Genomic DNA, 12,500 nt, shown 5'->3' with positions numbered 1-12,500 from the left:
TCGTGATTTGTTTTTCTTAACTTTCATATCTTGCTTCATGTTACACAACATGCGTGTTTTAGGGGTTGGTGACCACTTTTTCATCTTTTCGAAAATGAGTAAAACAAGTTGTTTTAAATCTGGACATTTCATCAATATCTATATAATAAACAGAACATTACATGGCCTCTTGGGGATACGAATTTTATCTTCTCGAGCTGAAAGTATTTCTCACTCGTTCGCTTCGCTCACTCGTGTGAGCGGATACGTTCAGCACTCTAAGATAAAGTTCATATCCCCGCGCGGCCATGTAATATCCTCTATTTCTTTCATTATAAAGGGAAGTTGGCCCGGAGTGACGACAGCCTTTCCCTGGGTAACTTCAGCTACATTATATAAACTGTCGCATAAGTTTGTCTTTTTTGAGAAGCAGTGTCAATGCATTCTGGTCTTATTCAATGATTAAAATTCGTCTTTGCTTTAACAAAGACCCAAATACCCAATAGCGATGTCTTGTTTACAACATTGACGTCACATTTCTTTTGATATTGAGATTTGCCAACCACGGAACAAAAGAAGTTATTGTTTCAACAGCCAAATAGCTTCTGGTTGGCAGTATTATAACAATCATGGGTGACGCAACCTGCCTTACGTGTCGAAGTTAACTGAGAAGGCGGTAGCCGTTAAGCTGACTGACTATATGACAACAAACGGTCTGCACCTCAAGCTTCCGTCCGCTTATAAAGAGTATTACAACACTGAATCGGCCCTGATCAAGGTGAAACATGACATCCTGACGAACATGGAAGCGCAAAAGGTTACACTGTTGGTACTTCTAGACCTTAGCGCAGCCTTTGATACCGTGCACCACCAGATTTTCCTTGATCCCTTGATCGCCTGCAAGGCAAGTTTGGAGTAGTTCACAAGGCGCTGGAGTGGTTCTCGTCTTACCTTGCTGATCGATCACAGCGTGTTGTTGGGAAAGGTGGACTTTCTTCCATCTTTCCGCTCAAGCAAGGCATCCCATAAGGCAGCAGTCTAGGTCTTCTTCTGTTCACGGTCTACCTTGGCAAGTTGTCTACGCAGATGACACACAGTTGTTCCTCGCATTCTTCCCAAACGCGCCAGGTGATGGCGAGGCTGCTATCGACGCTATGCGTAGCTGAATCGATGGCCTTCGTCACTGGATGGTTAGTGACCACCTCAAGCTGAATGATGATAAGACTGAGTTTTTACTCATAGGTACCAGGCAGCAGCTTGTAAAGGTTAACTTCGACATCATCCAGGTTGGCAGTGATGTAATACAAGCACGACCGTGTGCTAGAAAGCTGGGTTCGTGGTTTAATTCTACTTTAAGTATGTCCTCGCACGTTCGTCACTAAAGTAGGCGCTGCAGCGTTCTAACATCAGCCGCATCCGTCCGTTTTGGAGCACAGAAGATAAAATAACTATGGTCCACGTGTTTATCACCTCGCGGCTAGATTACTGTAACAGTCTGCTGTATGGTCTGCCCGCTTGCAAGCTTGATAAGATACAACGCGTTTTCAATGCTGCCATTCCAGAATCACCCCATTACTACTTCATCTTTACTGGCTTCCAGTGAAACAGCGGATTCAGTTAAAAGTTCTTCTTTTCGCCTTCAAAGTGATACAGGGTGTCGCACCGCCATAACTCAGTGAGCTTGTCACGGTTAAGGAACGTGGTGCTTACAACTTACGCTCATCCAATGGTACACTACTCGCGCCGCATCCACACATGACCAAGACAATCATTAGGAGTAGCCGCACATGCTTTGTGAAATCCAGCAGAACTAAGAAATACGTTCCACGTAGAGACTTTTAGCGTCCAATTAAGACACGTCTTTTAGAGCTTCCTTAAATATTTAATATTCATTTAACTTTTTCTTTCTTTTTTACGTTCAATTTTATTGAATTCATTAGGTTTTTTACATTTTCAATTACACAGTCATTAGGATTTTACATTATTATACAAATTTATAGTTTTTAAAGAAACTGTGGTGCTACGTCGGTGGAAGAGTGAAACATGAAAATTTTGTTTTATCAAACGAGTTGATAAAGGTCGAATTACCACCGTGAAAGATTTGAAAAGCTGACGTTTCGAGCGTTGGCCTTTCGTCAGAGCGATTAGAGGAATTGTGGGTGTTGTTGGTTTTGTGAAGACGAGGGTGTGGAGGAGCTTTGCCATTGGTGGAAATATGGTAACATAAATTAATGGCATGAGTTTTGTGAGGATGGAGTGTACCTAGTTGAAAGATGAATTTTAGTTCGAGATTTTTGCGGGCTTTCTGTGTTCCCGTGGTCAAGGATAGGCCGCAAATTGTCATGTTGTGGTGGGAGTGATTAGGAAGATTTTTAAAATGGCACGCAACTGGTTTGACGCATCTGTGTCGTTTTTTCTACATCTCGTACCTTGTTTCGCCTATGTAGATCTTCTTAAATAGTGTGCAGGTCATGCAAGAGATGACGTTTTCGGGGATGCATTTAAAGTGGTCAGTTAACGCATCGTGTGCGTGTATATTTGAAAGTTCCTGGTATATTGTCAAGACGCGTTTGAATTAAATAAGTGTTGGTAGAGAAAATATCTGTTTAGTTTCGGGATCATGGCGGAGAATTTTGAAGTTTTTGAGAATGACATTTTTGACAGCACGTTTTTGGGGATGGTATGCGAGGGCGAATGGAATTCTGTTGGTTTTTCGTTCTATTTCTAGTGCGGTTTCTTGATCGATTTCTTGGGCACGATGTTTGGAGTCAGGATAGCCACGTTTTTTGAAAAATTGGCACAATTCCTCGTAGTTGCTGTTAAAGCTGTTAAAGTCGGAGTCATCACTAGAGCCGGAGGCGCCTCAGTCTAAGAATCTGAGAGAATGTGTTGTCTAGATGAGAGGACGAATGCAGCAAATAGTTATGCCAGGGAATGTGTTGGTTTATATCGTACGCTAGTTAACTGAAGTAATGAATTGGTTGAGTTTCTCTCTGCTGGAGGAAGTAGCTCCGACGGAGTCATTAATGAAACGTTTGTAAAGATCAGGTTTTGCATGGTTCGTTGTAGTTGGAGAAAAAATCACTGACCACTTTACATGTATCTCCGCAAATGCCATCTATTGCATGAACTGCACACTATGTAAGAAGATATAAATAGGAGAAACAGGGAGACGAGATGTAGAAAAAACGATACAGAGGCGTCAAAACCAGTTGCGTGCCATTTTAATCTTCCTAATTACTCCCACCACAACATGACAATTTGCGGCCTATCCTTAGACCACGGGAACACAGAAAGCCGCAAAAATCTCGAACAAAAATTCATCTTTCAACTAAGTACACTCTATTCTTACGGAATCAATGAACGCCTCTCATTCCATTGATTTATTCACAAATTCATGTTACCATATTTCCACCAATGGCAAAGCTCCTCCACACCCTCGCGTTCACAAAACCAACAACACCCACAAATTCCTCTATTCGCTCTGACGAAAGGCTAGCGCTCGAAACGTCCGCTTTCCAAATCTTTCACGGTGGTAATTCGACCTTTACAAACTCATTTGATAAGGCCAAGTTTTCATGATTTACAGTTTTATAATTGCCTAATTTTATGATCTTGTAATGCGCGCTTGATCATTGCATGGAAAGCGAGCAATGTGCCGGTAAGTGTTAATTATTATTATTATTATTATTATTATTATTATTATTATTATTATTATTATTATTATTATTATTATTATTATTACTATTATTATTATTATTATTATTATTATTTTAGACCGTTACGTATTTTTGCTTTCGCTCCAATTGTCGCTCATCGACGGACGGTTGCCACTTCAGTAAGGGCTGAGAAAACTAATTTCTTTGTCAACGAAGTTCTGTTTATGGACTCGAAAACATGCACAAAGTACTGCAGTGCTTATTCTAGAACAATTTCAAGAATCGTGACTATGCCATAAATTTGGCGTCCAGAAGCTAATAACGCGTGAGATAAACAGACGCTAACCAAGGTAACCAACAGATTGAATAAAAGGGCGCGTTCGATTGAGAAATCTGGATTTAGCTCTTAAAATCTGGATCTTGGGATTTCCAATCGAACACAAAATCCGAAAATGGATTTTGCGACGGATTTTGTTAATTGAAATCCTTACTCGACATGGAGTTCCAATTAGTGAATCTGCGACAATTATTATTATTATTATTATTATTATTATTATTATTATTATTATTTTAGACCGTTATGTATTTTTGCTTTCGCTCCAATTGTCGCTCATCGACGGACGGTTGCCACTTCAGTAAGGGCTGAAAAAACTTATTTCTTTGTCAACGAAGTCCTGTTTATGGACTCCAAAACATGCACAAAGTACTGCAGTGCTTACCCTAGAACAATTTCGAGAACCGTGTTGATATTGAAAGACTATGCCATAAATTTGGCGCCCAGAAGCTAATGACTCGTGAGATAAACAGACGCTAACCAAGGTAACCAACAGACCGTGAATAAAAATTACATTACCTTTTACATTTACCTTTTAGGCGCTGTTTCGAAAGTTAAGAAATTTTAAATAAACCAGCATGTTCGTAATCCTTGCAGGATAATCCACCTGCTGTTGAAAGGATCCTAGTAGCATGAATAAGTCCAAATAACCAAAACCAACTAATAGCAGTCAAGCCTGAAATGTGCATCCACGCGACACCTCCACTTTTGACATGAAAAGAGTTCATTCCCGGGTAAAGTTGTTTGCTCATTTCTGGGTGAGCGCGCAATGTGGCCTCACTGGAAAACGGTGCTCAGAGAGCGAATAATTGTCACTGCGTCCATTAAAACAGTTTAAATTGTGGGATTGGTATAAGGTTTTTTTGATAGCTTTCAGGACTGCAGTTTTCCATAACCCAAAGTCTTACCTGCACCCATTTTAACCAAATGTTAGAACAATAATAGCTTAATCCATAAATCATTTTGATGGTTTTGGAATATTTTGCCACTTGATATTTTCTTCAAAATTGGCGTGACTGAGGTTGAAACGACTAGCGAGCCTCCGTCGGGTCGAATCGAGTTGTGAGTTCGACAACGTACGTACAATTAGTAAGATATTTAAAATAGATTTGTAAAGTGTTTAATCCAACCTGACGTTATTTTGGGAATCGAACAGCGCACAAACTGTTATCGACAAACAGGGTTAAAATATTGATGATGTAACCAACAATAAAATCAATTTTGACTGAATAACTGTCACAATTACTACACTTAAGAAGAACGCCACTGATGATGTCGACCATATGCTTCCCAAAGGCGTCGACTCGATTTTTCCTAATTGTTGAAATTGTTTTGTTAGTCCTATTAATAAATTGGAATGTTCCACTTTACTCTTGTTTTTACTGATCTGGAAAGATCAGTCAAATGTATAGAAGAGAAATATTGCACCTCTTGATGGTAGTCAAAAAGTTTTTAGTAATCCTTCGTAGACTTTAAAACACTCATAATTATGCGGGAAATGATTTGACTCGAAGTATTTTTGATCTTAACAGTAGCTTAAAAACAGGGTAATCAGTTCAGATAAAACTAAGTTTTCACTCGCGTGTATTTTTGTCCTGGCCAACGACTTAATTTGCAGCACTTACTCTTTGCCTCCTGCCAAGAATTCACTGATATTAGTATTATATACTACAACAGTGGATAGCGTTGAACTTGCGCGCTGACTGGCTACTCAAACTCCGGGTATCCTTTGCTATTCACCTCCGAGTATTTCGCTATTTGTAATCTTTGCACCTCTACTTCGGTGAACAGTTGTTAAATATCACTCAAATGAACCGGCTAAAAATTAAGCCAACTGATATATAGAAGCAGCATCTTTCTTATGTCTAATAAACCGACTAAATATACTTACATTCATCACTTCAAATCACAAAATCTCACAGTGTCTGATCCGCGGTAAATTGCTCAGTGCGTTGTCTGCGACTTAGCTATAGTCTTGCTGCAGATGAATGGCTTTTAAGCCTCGCGTTATGCAAATCAACACTCCCGCCCTCTCGTAATAATCCAACCACAGAATTAAACTTCTGTGTGGTTAATAATTGCAATTATTATACATTGTAGTCACCATCTGTCTTCTCATTGGCTAAAAGCCTACAGTTAATTCTGGGAAACAGCGCAACCTACAGATTATTCACTAATAGATCTGTAGTTACAGATTAGTGAATAATCTGTAGGTTGTGCCTGCAATGCATGATTTCCAAGAGCAATGTGTTTGAAAATAAACTGTGATCGCTGCGATAATGCGTTTGTCGTTATTTTCTTCAAAACAATGTATAATAAAACAATGATTAGATTCGGTTTTTGTGATATCCGGAATAATCAAGGTCTCGGTTAAGTGTTATCAGTCTCAGCCTTCTGCTTCGGCTGATAACACTTACCTCAACCTTGATTATTCCGGATATCACAAAAACCTCATCCACTAATTGTTTAACGTCGCAATCAATTAAATGCCGCCGCGTAACACGCGAATCAGGCCTTGAAGATGAGTCGTCACAGAAGCCTTCTGGTTGGTTATACACAATCATACAAAACAGAAATGTACATCTGCTTACTTGTTGGTCTGCACCATAGGAAGGCTAAAATCCAACCTAACAAAATTCTTTTTACTCTTGGTTTTGTAAACTGAAATATTATAACTTCCTAAAGAAAACATCATTGAATTTTAATCAAAACTAGACCCTCCGTGAGGGTACACTGGGTTGCCTGTGGTACGTGCACCCTTCCAGACAATTTTTTTCAAGTTGGGGGGTCCATGAGGAGCTTAACTTGGGTCAGGAATGTGGGTCGCCGCTGTTAAGGTAAAAAAAAATTACCAAAATCTCAGTGGGAGTTGTAACAAGACTCACACTAAAAAGTCAGAGCAAGAAACAAAGGGAGAGAGAGGTGTTAATCTCGACACATTTGTTGGTCCGACTTCGTCATAAAGTTTTTAACGACGACAAATATCTCAAATTACTTTAAATTAATTTTGAGTGACGTGTCAAAATAGTTTAGAGGCACAATAAATCAATCTGAAATATTTTCTAAAACACCGTTTACAACGGCCAGCATCATGCAATTAAAAAATGGAAAATTATTTCTTTATTCCCTTTATTTCAAATTAATTTAAACACAGGCAAATTATTCTTAACTTTCAGGCTACCGAGATGCAACTTGTTTTGCCCGGCATACACTTTTCTCAACAGCAACGGTGAATTGGTTCTTTTCTGATTTTAAAGCAATCCATTTTCAAGTTTTATACTTATGGAACTCGATAACTGAGGAATAAAACTCAACAGCTATTACACCTTCGAACATCTGCTTCCCTAATTCTCCGGTTAAACATGAAACGTTAGTGATGTATTGGTGTATTTGTTAATTTAAACACAGGCAAATTATTTTGTCAGTTAACTTTCAGGCTACCGAGATGCAACTTGTTTTGCCTGGCATACACTTTTCTCAACAGCAACGGTGAATTGGTTCTTTTCTGATTAAGCAAACCTTTTTAAGTTTTATACTTATGGAACTCGATAACTGAGGAATAAAACTCAACAGCTATTACACCTTCGAACACCTGCTTCCCTAATTCTCCGGTTAAACATGAAACGTTAGTGATGTATTGGTGTATTTGTTAATTTAAACACAGGCAAATTATTTCTTAACTTTCAGGCTACCGAGATGCAACTTGTTTTGCCTGGCATACACTTTTCTCTACAGCAACGGTGAATTGGTTCTTTTCTGATTAAGCAAACCTTTTTAAGTTTTATACTTATGGAACTCGATAACTGAGGAATAAAACTCAACAGCTATTACACCTTCGAACATCTGCTTCCCTAATTCTCCGGTTAAACATGAAACGTTAGTGATGTATTGGTGTATTTGTTAATTTAAACACAGGCAAATTATTTCTTAACTTTCAGGCTACCGAGATGCAACTTGTTTTGCCTGGCATACACTTTTCTCAACAGCAACGGTGAATTGGTTCTTTTCTGATTTTAAAGCAAACCTTTTAAAGTTTTATACTTATGGAATTCGATAACTGAGGAATAAAACTCAACAGCTATTACACCTTCGAACATCTGCTTCCCTAATTCTCCGGTTAAACATAAAACGTTAGTGATGTATTGGTATATTTGTTAATTTAAACACAGGCAAATTATTTTGTCAGTTAACTTTCAGGCTACCGAGATGCAACTTGTTTTGCCTGGCATACACTTTTCTCAACAGCAACGGTGAATTGGTTTTTTTCCGATTTTAAAGCAATCCATTTTTAAGTTTTATACTTATGGAACTCGATAAATGAGGAATAAAACTCAACAGCTATTACACCTTCGAACATCTGCTTCCCTAATCATCCGGTTAAACATGAAACGTTAGTGATGTATTGGTGTATTTGTTAATTTAAACACAGGCAAATTATTCTTAACTTTCAGGCTGCCGAGATGCAACTTGTTTTGCCTGGCATACACTTTTCTCAACAGCAACGGTGAATTGGTTCTTTTCTGATTTTAAAGCAATCCATTTTTAAGTTTTATACTTATGGAACTCGATAACTGAGGAATAAAACTCAACAGCTATTACACCTTCGAACATCTGCTTCCCTAATTCTCCGGTTAAACATGAAACGTTAGTGATGTATTGGTATATTTGTTAATTTAAACACAGGCAAATTATTTTGTCAGTTAACTTTCAGGCTACCGAGATGCAACTTGTTTTGCCTGGCATACACTTTTCTCAACAGCAACGGTGAATTGGTTTTTTTCTGATTTTAAAGCAAACCATTTTTAAGTTTTATACTTATGGAACTCGATAACTGAGGAATAAAACTCAACAGCTATTACACCTTCGAACATCTGCTTCCTTAATTCTCCGGTTAAACATGAAACGTTAGTGATGTATTGGTGTATTTGTTAATTTAAACACAGACAAGTTATTTTGTCAGTTAACTTTCAGGCTGCCGAGATGCAACTTGTTTTGCCTGGCATACACTTTTCTCAACAGCAACGGTGAATTGGTTCTTTTCTGATTTTAAAGCAAACCATTTTTAAGTTTTATACTTATGGAACTCGATAACTGAGGAACTGGGAAATTTAGAATGCCCAATCGAGCTGTGTAAAATGTCATTCCGGGCTAATTGATTTCCCAGCATGTAACAGGGAGGCACATTCAATATTGATTACAGACTTATCAATTTCCTGCTATCATGATATCCTGATATCATGAAATTGAACCTAACAGCAATTATTTTACCTCAACGTTTGAGCGTGAGCCTGTATACCGGGAAGGCTTCCAGCACCGAATTCCCCGACGTCAACATTGTTTACTGCCTCCATAACTCGTTTGAAAACATCTAAATACAGAAATCCATGACATTCAGACGACGACTGTTCAATTTATCCCCCCACAGAGGCCAACCAAAGTTATTCCGTAAGCTTCGTCCACGTTTTTACAAGAATTTCAGACGGCTAGTCTAATCTGCAGGTCGCCGGTCGCAGGTCGCAGGTCACAGGTTGCAGGTCATTGTTTCACCAATACAGAAAGTATCCTAAACATTCTTAAAAGCTAACCTTAGGCCTAATTAGGCCTAAACAAAAAGTTTTAGGCCTAAGGTTAGCTTTTGTGTTATGTTTTTAGCCTTTGCGTGATGGATATCTACACCGTCAGGAGACGTCCAGCCGAGAATTCCTGAGTCGGCGTAAGCTCCTCATGTTAAGAAGACCATTTAAGGGGTCACCCAGAAGTCAGAGGCCCTTTGGCTCACAGGTCCTCACACATTCGTACGACGAAACAGATCCTTTTCTGGGGTTAAAAACCTGGCTACCGGCCTGTTAATTAATCATTTGTAGAAAGAAGAAATTCCTGTCCTCTTTAGAAAAAATAGACACGCATTGCTTACGTGTGGTAGTGAAGTAACACAGCGATTTATTCCATATAAAATGTCAACTGAGCTGTGTGTTGTCTTCCAGGAGATTCAAGTTGTCCTTGCGTAATATGTAGCTCTAACAGTGCACGATATTGTTTTGGTATTGTCTATCATTGTAGTGCCATGGTAGAAGTCTTGGGTAAATAGCCTGAGAAGACATGTGGTTACTAGCAAAGTACTGAACCCAGAATGATTGAAGAAAATAAATGGGAAGTGAGAAACATTGGCTTCTGGGCTGACATGATGATAATTTTCAAGTTCCCTCACAACTTCTTTTCACCACAAGTTTAAGTGTGCCCTCTGAGCATCTGACAGCTTTGTAATACTAATGTTTACTAAAGTGAAGCATCTGTGTCAAATGATGGCAAGATACCGGGTTTTCGTAAGTTTCTTTTTCTGTCAAGTGTTATAAAGTTTGACAATAAATGAGCGAATTCAAAACAAAGATCACAATCGCCCACCATTGTTTCTGCAAAGTCAAAAATTTACTCTCCAAGACGAGGTTATTTATCACCAGGTAATTCCATCATTTTGGAAATAGCAGCTACTTTATTATTCATCGGCGTCACAATTTTTTGCTGATTTTGGGACTCATTTTGTTGACCTCAAGCACGCTTCCAACAGACCTGTTTATTTTCGTGACTTATTATGCGCTACTACAAAATTCTCCCCGTATCACATTTCAACACATGTATGCAAATTTGTTAAGCTCGAAAATTACACAACAAGATAAGTCTACAAAAGCTGGAAATTTCACAGAAATCTTTTCCAGCGTAGACTGCAAAACAGTCGTTTTCTTCCATTTTCGGAAGGCGCGAAGCGCCGTAAGCGTAATCCTCGCGTGTGAAGCGCGCGAGCCTCACACGCCCGTTCGCGTCTCTCCCCATTCTCCCTCGCCGTTTCTACACTCGCTCCAGACCTTTCGTTTGAATATTATTTTACCGTGTCGCTCGCGTTCGCAAAAAATACGACTGTTTTGTAGTCTATTTCCTGCGAAACATTTATTGAAACAAACAACATATTTGCGATAAGAGGCAAGAAACCCTTCCTATTTCAGAGTTTCGAAGCAAGCAACCGTGGACAATTTTCCTGTCGGTGTACGTTGGATCAGTGGCTTGATCTGATCGGCGTTATTTCAAGTTGAGAAACTAAATATTTTAAGCAAGAGCCGATACAACGTAGATTTGATTTTAGTGATGTACTATATTTCGGCTGGCCAAACCAGCCTTCTTCAGGTACAATGAGAGTTTACATTGAATTGCTTCTATGTACATATATATATATAGTAATTATATATATATATATATAGTAGTACATATATATATATATATATATATATATATATATATATATATAAACACGCAATCACTAAAGCATATGCAATTAAATAAATTTCTGACAGTTCACATCAAACCCTTTTCAAAAGAACCTTGACGGTAAATAATACAAGACAAAAGAAACAACAAGCTTTCATTCAAATAATTTTTCACTGTCACATTTCCAATCTTTTTTTACCTTTGCTGAGTTGAGTCATAAAATGAATGTAACTTGCCGGACGACTTAGATGCGACTTCAGTAAACACAGTGATGCATTCAAGGCGTTCGATTCCGTCAGTGTTTGTTAAATCCATAAAAGAATTGCCATTTGACTTCAGTGTTGTATATAGTACCAAGCTAAAGCTTACGTGATATCCAACGGCGAAAAATGAAATTGTTGTCGAAGACCATTACTCATCGCTTTAAAGATTCCGGGTATTTATTTTTCATCGCCTAAGTTGTTTATCCAATTGACGTTCCATTCTTGAGCTCTATAAGGGCATATTTTGTTTAAAGATGCACTAAAACCCCGTTTGCGTTACAATGACTTTCAACGCCATTCCAGGTTAATAATTAAATGTCCTCCCGTGTGCACCAGAGAAATCTACGCATTACCCCAGCCCCCTCAAACCTAACAAAATACGCACAGAAGACTCTATGCATAAAGACACCACTAAGCAGGGGAGTGACAGGCAAGACTTTTACCGACACGGAAAAAATAAACGACATGCTTCCGTGAAGCATACACTGGTTTGCCTGTGGTACGTGCTACAGAAAATCAGAAGGCACTGAATTGTGTGGTATTGAAATACAGCATTCCAGTCTCTGAAGAATAACAAATAAAAGAGAAGCGAGAAACATTGGCTTCTGGGCTGACATGTTGATAATTTTCAAGTTCCCTCACAACTTCTTTTCACCACAAGTGTGCCCTCTGAGCATCTGACAGCCTTGTAATACTAAACTTCACTGAAGTTAATCCCCTGTTCAGCGGGGTTAGTGTTAGGATGGGAGACCAAAACAATAAACCCCTCATGAAAAACAGAAGCATCTGACCAAAAATACTATTAACGCTAACAAATGCGAACTCAGCAAGGTACAGATTTTTAGCTTAATAGCTTAATCCATAAGTCATTTTGATGGTTTTGGAATATTTTGCCACTTGATATTTTCTTCAAAATTGGCGTGACTGAGGTTGAAACGACTAGCGAGCCACCGTCGGGTCGAATCGAGTTGTGAGTTCGACAACGTAGGTACAATTAGTAAGATATTT

General features: G+C 38.7%; 1 pseudogene; it reads right to left on the bottom strand.

The window, feature by feature from the left end:
- The window catches only part of LOC138015163 (uncharacterized), an 18,390-nt pseudogene that overhangs the window by 4,947 nt on the left and 943 nt on the right, over window positions 1–12,500 (bottom strand).

Source organism: Montipora capricornis, chromosome 9 (assembly GCF_036669925.1).
Source record: "Montipora capricornis isolate CH-2021 chromosome 9, ASM3666992v2, whole genome shotgun sequence".
Classification (NCBI taxonomy): domain Eukaryota; kingdom Metazoa; phylum Cnidaria; class Anthozoa; order Scleractinia; family Acroporidae; genus Montipora; species Montipora capricornis.
Note: the sequence above shows the minus strand (reverse complement) of the source record. Positions and strands in the feature narration are given on the sequence as shown.